Consider the following 9,601-nt stretch of genomic DNA (forward strand, 5'->3'; position numbering starts at 1 on the left):
CGTGCTCCTGGAGCTTAAAGATGATCTCAAGACCCAAAAAAAGGGTCTAGGATGCAAAACACAGACCACACGAACGGCACGACAACACACACAGGCTGCAACTGCCCTGCCTAGGATGCGCTAACATCACACTGGACAGTAAGCTACATTGTTTACCTGCCCAAAGGAGACTGTGCCCCAGAACAGCCCTCCCCCCTACACTAACGTCAAAGACCCCATTACACAATTGTCAGCCTCCACCCCTCTCCAGTGCTGGTCTCTCAACTTAGCTTTTGGAGGGCTAGCATCTGATTCCATCCTCGACATAGTCCACAAAACACAAACATCCGATACGTTCCTGCAGTCACCGGCTTACTCTTCCTCTGCAAAAGGAAAAGGAAAAGAGAAAGTCATCACAAAAGCAGCCACAACACCAGCAATAAGCATCCTGAGAGGAGATGATGACCTCCTCCACAAAACCCCTCAAGCCTCCTGAATGCTGATGCAGTCTGATTGCCTGCTCCACACAGATTCTAGAGTCGGATGCTGTAGCGACAGTTATTCACGGCACCTAAGATACCAAGAAACACAGCATTTGCACTGCGCTTCTGCCAAACCACCAGTCCTGTGCTCCTCCTCAATACTATCTGTCTTGCCTCAAATGCGAGAGCCTAGAGCAGACTAGATACCATCAACAACCAAACCAAACAAATGCTCCCTACAAAACTAAAGATATGGGGGGAAAAAAAAAAAAAAAAGATAACATACAACTCCACTTTCTATGGCAACCACCCTTACATTGAGAAGTCTTACCTCTGATGTCTTACCTATGCTAGTTTAAACGCTAAAACAAGCCTTCCCAAACAGCTGCACAAGCTCCAAAACAACACTTAAGAAGCTCCAGAGCTCTGACCCTGGAAAAGACCAGCAGCAGAACAAGGTCCTGCCCTGAAGCTGTGGCTCATATACCCCGGGCCCCACCTGAGGCCCTCAGGCCCCACCCACCACCTTTCCCACAATCCCCTGGGTAAAGGGTGGGGCCAACCCCCAGAAGCATAAAAGCACCTGAAGGTGCAGCAGGTGTTGTTATTCGCTTTAAGTTTACTATTTACAAAGTAGTGAAGAGTGACCCTTGATAGAAAAAGCCTTATCTGCTCCTCCCTTGCAGCTACACCTATTGCATCAATGACATGTCCAGGTGAGCAATTAAGTTATTTTTTTATGGAATGTAAATAGAAAAAAAATAAACATCAGACTTATCTCTATAGAAAAGTAGCTTATTCAATGCAATGATAACATTATTATTAAAATTTATGTACCTGAGTGTCCTTCAAAAAAAAAATACAAACCCAAACGCAATCTATTACTATGGGATCATTCCTTATTTCTAGCAAGACCGTGTGTGTACTAACGAACTTCTGCCAGAACCCCTTTTTGGATGGGAGTGAATAACAAAACAGAATCAGATTCTATGAGAAAACTTTCTCAAAAACATTTTCCTCTGTGAAATAAGTTATTTATTGTAAATTGCTAGCAATTTAAAGTCATATTGATAATCTCATTTTGACTTGTTACTCAACAGCACTACTTGAGTCCCAAAATACAGAAAGCAACAAAAAAGCATGGAATTACAAGTCATGTATTTCCTGAACCTGCATAAAGCACCCTAATTAACATCTAAGTAGCTAGAACAAAAACAAACTTATATACATAAACTCATATTTTACAATAGGTATAAAAATGAGAAATTCTTCTTTATTTCAATGCCTCATGCCCATATAGACAGGTTTTATTCCATTTTTAAACACACATTCCCCCCATGAATTTTCAGGCATTTTTAGGTTGTGAACTGCCTCTTTTGGGGGGGACCCAGTGTGACAACCCACACCCCCCCGGAAAAGGTCTTCTTTTGACTTAGAAATACCATCTGGAGTACAATTACAGCCTGACATTAAAAAAAAAAAAACAAACTACACAAGCATCACACCCCACACAAAGCAGCTTTAACATCTTTGAGATGCAGTCTGCTTCACTACTGCTGAACAGCCCCTCCCACATAGCTCTGCTCATCCCAAAAAAACCCTTAATTAAAGAGCTGCCCACACCACCTGCTGATGGCTAACTTGATGGGAGTTGACTGTACCACCTTGGCCTCAACAGTCTCATTAGATCAATGTATTAACCATATACTCTTACTGCTGTTCCCCCTACCCCTGACTCTACAGCCCCAGGCAGCGCAGCTCCAAGCCAAACACACCCACGTGCAGCCCAACACCACACAGCACTAGAGACAACGTGACTCCAAGATGAGAGAAAACTCTCCACAAGAAGAGCGACTTTCAGACAAGAGACGCTGTCGGGCAAGAAGAGCGACAGGGCTGCAGCGCTGACACGACCAGGCTCTACAGCCAAGCCATAAAAGAGTCAAAGGTAACGGACCATTCCAAGAAGTTCCTGTCAAAATGGAGATGACGTATGTGCAGGAAGCATGGCTTCAAGACCCGAGAACGTAAGGATGCAGGGAAGAAATCCCAGTGTGTAACAGCAGGTGGCTAGAACTGCTAGGGCTCAGAGAAGAGAGCTGCTCAGGCAGCCGGGAACGACGCTGCAGAAGAGGACCATTCAGAAACTCCTGAGAGGCAAGTCCTATCTGCACTTTAAAATTGTTATGCAAGAAAAGAAGTGCCCATTGGGCACTCTGCCAATTAGCACAGGCATTTGAGACCCTACAGGTGGTGCCCGAGGCACATGCTGTGCTCCTTGAGTGCAAAGAGAAATAAGGACACCAAAACTTAAGGAAAGTCCAAGACACAGAAGACAGAGCACACAAACTACACAACCAAAGACACAGGCCAGAACTGCCCTGCCCAGCACACACTAGCTTTGTGCTGAAAAGTAACCCACTCCCTTTACCTACTCAGAGGAGACTGCTCCCGCATAGCCCTCTGCTCTAGCCTGACTTTAAAACTCCTCCCTGAAACTGTCAACCTTGGCCCCCCTCCAGCACCTGTCCCTCTACTTCGCTTTCAGAGGGCCAGTGGTCTGAATTCATCCTTGACAAAAAAAAACACAACAAACAGCTAACTGATGTGTTCCTGCAGTCACCATGTTCCTCTTCATCAGCAAAACAAAAAGAAATCACAGCTCCAGCAGTGACCACCATGACAGTAGATGCCAACCTCTTCCACAACACCCTCATCCTCAGAGGTGCCATGGCAATCCACTCACCTGCTTCACGTCGATTCCAGTCGGAGGCTGCAGCAACAGTTATTTATGGCACCTAAGATACCAACAAACACAAAATTACCATTGCATTTCTGCAAAATCATCAGTCCCGTGCTCCTCCTCCACACTGTCCAGCTCACCTCAAATGCAAGAGACTAGAACAGACCAGACGCTGTCGACACCCAAATCCAAATGCAAAACCGATATGACAGAGACTGATGAACCCACCTCCTTTTCCTAGCCAGCCCCCAGCGCCAAAACTTTAGAAACCCCTTCTCTTCTCCTCAACCGTCAGGGAAGGAGCCTCACTTCTTCCTGACAGCTCCCATCCTGTATTTGCAACCCTGAACCCCCTACACCGGCTGCTTCTCAGGAGCAGCTCTTCTGAGCTGTGCCCTGCGTTTGGCAGGCACCTCCTATCTTCTGTCTTCCCACAGACTCTGGGCTCTGCATCAGACCCACAAAACAAATAATGTCCTGACACAATCTATGAGGGGCCTGCTGCCCGCTGCAAAAACTCTAGGTACACCGTGGCACTCCATGGGCAACGGGGAAAGGTGATGAGCCATGCCATACCCTGAACGACGCTATGCCTTACATCCCTGCTGCTTTCTTGAGAAATGCTAGTGCCATATATGCAGATGCATACAAAACGCTCACCCTAACCCCCATAAGATAATCTCATCATCAACCCAATTAAGAGAAACAATATCAGCAATTTACACAGCATACTGCAAAACTGGTGAAAAACCCACAGTTCTATCTTCAATAAAGTCAGAAATTCTAGGAAAATGCAGTGCTCCTAGAACAAAGAAAAGCATACTATTAAACCATCTGGGCACCCCTTAAACACTCATCACAAAGTTATGACCCGAAAAAAAAAGGAGCATACCAGTCAACTTTCTACCATACAGGCAGCTGGATGTTTACTGCTCCCGAAGGTCTCAGCTCAGCCTTCTCACCTCTGCCTCCCTAAATGCCGAAACACGCCTGCCCAAACAGCTGAGCCTGTCCCAAAGCTGCAGCAAAGCGAGGGACCAGCAGCAGAATGAGCTCCTGAGCCCGGGCTGGGGCTCAGGTACCCCGGGCCCCGCCCACCGCCCTCAGGCCCCGCCCACCGCCCTTCCCACAATCCCCTGGGAAAGGGGCAGGGCCAACCCCCAGAAGACGTGAAGGCGGGTGGCAGCGGGAGCAGCAGCTTCGCTTCTCCTGCCTTAAGTTCCCAGCAGGCGAAGCACCTCCCCTTTTTATTTCCATTTGGGACTAACCTCTGGTGATTCTCTTACCGCTTTTGTGTGATTTCTGTCCAGTTGTTGCTGTGGAGAAGAGAGCTCTGCAGGGGTTGCATTATTTTTGCGATCTTCAGATATTTTTGTGGTTAACTGATAATCGTGTTTTATCGTTTTGGAAGGGTGTTGGAAGCATATGATTTCCAGAAGACTTATGAGCATTTACGGGCTCCTGGAGGACTAAAGTGCCATAGAGACGCGCATCGGAGGACTGAGGGGGCACTTCCGGGATCCTGGAGGACCGAAGTGCCACGGAGACGCGCGTCGGAGGACTGAGGGGGCACTTCCGGGGTCGTGGAGGACCGAAGTGCCACGGAGACGCGCGTCGGAGGACTGAGGGGGCACTTCCGGGGTCCTGGAGGACCGCGGGGTCACGTAGATGGAAACCCGGAAAACTGCCGGGCACTGACGGGGCCGCGGTAACGCGTAAGAGCTGATGCGGAGGGGCCGATGGCCGCTCTGGAGGCCGGGCGGGCGGCACCGATGCCGCTCCAGGTGGCGCGGAGCTCGCCAGAGTCCCGGCGGTCCTGGTTCGCCCTCCGGCCGCCGCTCTCTTGAGACTGCGGCCGGACGGGCCTCCGCGAAGCCGCGCCTGCGCACGAGCTGCGGAACCCACGCGGCGCCGGCGGCGGGGGCCGAGGGGGGCCGGGAGGCGCGGGCACTGCGCATGTGCCGCCCCCCACCTGCAGGACGCGCCTTCAGCCGCCAGGCGGCAGCACCCGCTCCGGTATTGACACACATCTGTACGTTTAGGGAATTTACGTTGCCCATTTCCTACGTTAACGCTTTTGATACCGAATATCTATTTAGGCTGTCTGCCTACACACCTAGTTTGACACTAATATCTTTTTATAAACGCATCTAAGTATTTTTATATTCTAGGATCTTTCATATAACACAGAATCACAGAATCCTTAGAGACAGAGGTTTTTATTTTGAACTTTTACATACATAATTTATATATATGTATATTTCTCATTCCCTATTTCAATGCATCCTGCCCATAGTTACAGGTTTTCACATTTTTTAATGCATCCCAAGAATTTTCAGACATTCTGGGGCCGCGACCCACTTCTTTTGGGGGGGCAACTCCACGTAACCCCCCCCCATCTCCCACTCACCTGCTCCTCTGCTGCATCATCGCTGCCCCAGTGACATCGGGGTGCCCCAAATGACACCATCACCCCCCAAGACACACACACACAGACACCCTTCTATTCACCCCAAAAAAAGGCTTAAAACGCCCAGACCCAGGGCTGGCCCCTTCTCCTCAGGGGGGCTCCGCCACCGGCTGCAAACCTGGGCTGGGGCATCTCTCGAGCAGCACGAGACGCCTACGACGAGGCACCTGGAAAACAAAAATCCCCAATTATAGCTCAGCATCCCAAAAAAACAGCACAGAAGAGAGCAGAGGAATTCCGTCAGACGGAGGGACGGGACAGGAGCTGGGGAAACAGCTCAGCTCGAAATACAGCACAGCCTTCAAAAGCCAGCGCCATTTGAACTCTTAAAAGTCAGGATTAAGACTAATCAGTGCCATTTTGAACACGTTCTTAGCATAAGGGCGAACCCTCCGGCTGGTGCTGGGAAACACCTGGCCCTTTCCCTTTCACTGAGAAGGTGTGCATGAAGTTTACATCCACCCAGTGAAAATACTTACCCTGTGAAAGTACTTGGCTTTCCTTCGGCGCTAATTTAACTTGCACAGCTGTGAACGGATACTATTAAACTATCCGTCTCCAAAATACACAGCTATGATTTGACCACGGGGGGTTTTTTGTGTGCTACACGAGGAGGAGGAGGGACATCGGGGCAGCGGCGCTGCCCGAGAGAGACACTACTGGCTGCCGGGAAAAGGCGGCACTGAAAGCCAGACAGAAGTACTTCAGAGCACTCTGCCAAAAAAACGGGGGGAAAACCGCGTAACATTCAGTTGTCTCTCCTTTTAAACATTTCGAACAAATACCTAACTGCCCAGGTACACCTCATAAATTGTACACTACAGCCGTTTAGGCGGCTGCAGTTTAAACTACGCAAGTCAGTTTGTCGATTATACAACTCTCACTTTTTTTTTTTTAGCTTCATTTAACATAGAAAAATCAGTGAGAGAAAAAACTCCTCCAAATGGTTTTACTTTTGGGGGCGGGGAATCAAATCGCCGGCGCCGCGATCCGTAGGGCTACCAAAAAGGACCGGCAGATTCGCAAATGCTTTTGGCTGTGCTGAAGGCGCAGAGGAACGCGTTTTTATGGTATCTCGACTGTTCCAACCGAGAACCCAAAGGCCGGCGATGCCAGCAACTGGGGGGAGACGCGCGGCACTTGGGCCTGCGGAAGGAAATGAACTTCCTCCCGAGGTTACAGAAAAAGGACATTGTTGAAGCCGTAAGTCACCAAAACCACAACCAAAACCACAGGATTCGCCGTCACGAGTTAAACGCTGCTGATGCTTCACGGCAAAGCCTGGAGAACACAGAGAGGCGATGCCCGTTTGTCCCGTTTTGTCCGTGTCTCCTCTTTGACCTCAATCGCCTTTAGGACAGATGCCAGTATCTCAGTGAGGTTTTCGAGTACCGCTGTGAAATATTTTAAAGACTTATTGACTGAGAAAGCATAAAGTTTTTATCGTGAAAGCAAAGCCTGCTTCTTCTGGACATGTGAACTCTTAGAAACAGTTCCTTCCCTCTTCTAGTACAGAATTATTTTCACAGTATCGTTTGACAGTGAGCACCCAGAAAGAGAAGAATATGCTTTCAGGAAGAGAAAAATAAACGGAGGGAAGTAAGCTTTGCAGAGGCGTAACGTGCTCCAGGACAGACTTTATTTTGTTTTTAGGATTGTGAGGGACGGACTGTAAATTCCCTGCCGAGGGGCAGGAGCCCCTCTAAGCCTTCAGTGGAACGCCTCAAACACTCGCAAGGAAATAAATAACGCAGGCCTGGCCTTCAAACAGCTGATGAGGCTCACACTTCTGGCGGCTGAAAGTGTGGGAGAACTGTCTTGTGAAGACAGGTCGGTTCTGCCACTCGTGCCGTGAGCTCGCTCGTTCTCAGTTCTCGAGGCCGTTGTGTCCCATGAGTGACCTTTGCTTCATTATCCGCGAAACGCACGTGAAAGCGCACGCCCTGCATGTGCTAATGAAGATTACAGAGATCACGCTAAACATGTGTGACCATGGCACTCGTCTCTCCACCCAAATCATGGCACACGTCACCGGGGAGAAGGGAGAAACCTGAGCTGAGCCCGTCCTCAGCAAGGAGGGCGGACCGTGCTGATTCAGCAAACGTAAAAGGGGAAAATAAGTGCCCCGAGGGAACAAAAAAGAAACAAAAGAAATAGATAGTGCCTGGGAAGATTCTTCCCAAGAAAGAAGAAGATTATGCCTGGGAAGAATCCCTGAAAAAGACGCTGGAACCAGGACCCGCGATCTCTTTATCTCTGTCTTTTTCTCTGTCTTTTCCTCTCTCTGTCCCTCAGTTTCTCTTTTCTCTTGGAATTGTTAAGTAACAGTTAGAGCTGTGAAGTGATGACCTTAAGATGACCTTAAGTACGACCTTAAGCACCGCTTGCCATAAGTTGTCCTACACCTGGTGTTAACTAACACAATGTACACCCCAACACCTGCCATAATTTTTTATATACCTAACCAATTATCGTGGGCTTGTTAAGATCTATACTAACCATTTTGGTAAGCTAATAAATGTTTCTGTATGGACCTTGAGATTTATCTCACCTTAGTCCGTGCCGCTGAGAATTTACAAATCTGAAGTCACTTACCCTCCCCTCTTTCCTGACAGCGGGAAGCGACAAGGATTTTGTTAAAATATTTCACAGAAAAACTATAGGAGGAGTGCTGGCACATCCTTCCCGTTAACTTCAGAGTCCACACTACAAGTACCTCAGGAAAAAAGCAGACGCGCATCGCAGACGCACCTCGTACTCGCAGAGCACTCCGGATTCTTTCCGTCTGTCCTGTACCATCACGGCAGAAGGAAGGGCGACCACGGAGAAACGCTGGCAGCTGGAATTCTGCCAAGACAGGAAAAAAACTTCTGGCGTAAAGCTAAGTGGCAATCTAAAGCGTCCTTCTTTCGTGAAGGTCTGTGAAGACTGCAGCCAACGGAGGCTCCTGACGAGTGGGACACGGCCCCAAAGCCTGGGACTCACCGCAGCTCCTGCTTTCAGCGCTGCCCACAGAATTTTCCAGTTCAGGTGCCTCTCTCTTTCTCTGTCCCTTCCTCTTCTGCAGCGCTGGTCACTTGACCATCCTCCACCTAAGAGAACACAGCGGTGTCTTACAGCTCTTGCGATATGAAGCTTCCCAGATGTGCAGCCTTGCACGCACACAACCCTTCCCCATGGCCATACCGTGATTTTGGATACGCGTACGGACCCTGCGGTACATATCAGCAATCTGGTCTGCTGAGGACAACTCAGAGGGGACCCTTCCTCACCCAGAAATGCTTGGCTGTCTCTTCCCTGCCGCAGGAAGCACCTTCTGGCTCAATCACCTTGATGTTGTTCTCTGGCTGTTTCACGTTTTTCAAGCATCTTAAGCTTCACCCACAGCAGCTCCTGTTCAAAGCCAGTAAACGTCCACCAGTCCCAGGTCGCCCACACCAGGAGGGAGAACGGGGCTGAACGGAGACAGCCCAGGCAAGTCTGTGGCAAAGGCAGCCCACGACAACCCCGGGGAGGAGCGGACAACCGCGGCCTCCGGGAGAGAAAGAGAAGGGGCAGCAGTTCCCCGACCACTCGCCCCAGCGGGAGCCCCCCCTGCAGCAGGAGCTCCTGGAGACGCTGCTTTCCCCACCCGGATGCTCCTGGCACCTGCATCGAGAGGCGACCAAGCGCAGCCAGGGGCGGCCGCCGCTGTCGGGAACAGGACGGGGGGAGGACATCTGCCGGCAGTGCCTCAGCTGGGGAGGAGGGCCGGGGCCCGTCTCCTCGCAAAGGAACAGGGAGCGGGGGGGCTGCGGGCCCGGGAGCGGAGGGACGCCGGCCCGGGAGCAGGGGGTGGCCGGCCCGGGAGCCCGGGGACGCGGGGGGAGAACCGTCCCGATGGGGGGGGACGAGAGGGGGGGAGGGAGGGGGGGTCCGAGCCTGAGG

General features: G+C 50.4%; 1 long non-coding RNA gene across 1 annotated transcript; it reads right to left on the reverse strand.

Annotated features, from left to right (window-relative positions):
- Positions 1 to 6,997: 6,997 nt before the first annotated feature.
- On the reverse strand, positions 6,998 to 9,070 carry LOC134526242 (uncharacterized). Its single transcript, XR_010073916.1, has 4 exons — positions 8,947 to 9,070; positions 8,660 to 8,766; positions 8,426 to 8,521; positions 6,998 to 7,068 (listed from the first exon to the last, which is right to left on the reverse strand). It is a non-coding gene; the product is annotated as an uncharacterized LOC134526242 (long non-coding RNA).
- Positions 9,071 to 9,601: the final 531 nt, after the last annotated feature.

This window comes from Chroicocephalus ridibundus, chromosome 22 (genome assembly GCF_963924245.1).
Source record: "Chroicocephalus ridibundus chromosome 22, bChrRid1.1, whole genome shotgun sequence".
NCBI classification, from domain to species: Eukaryota; Metazoa; Chordata; class Aves; order Charadriiformes; family Laridae; genus Chroicocephalus; species Chroicocephalus ridibundus.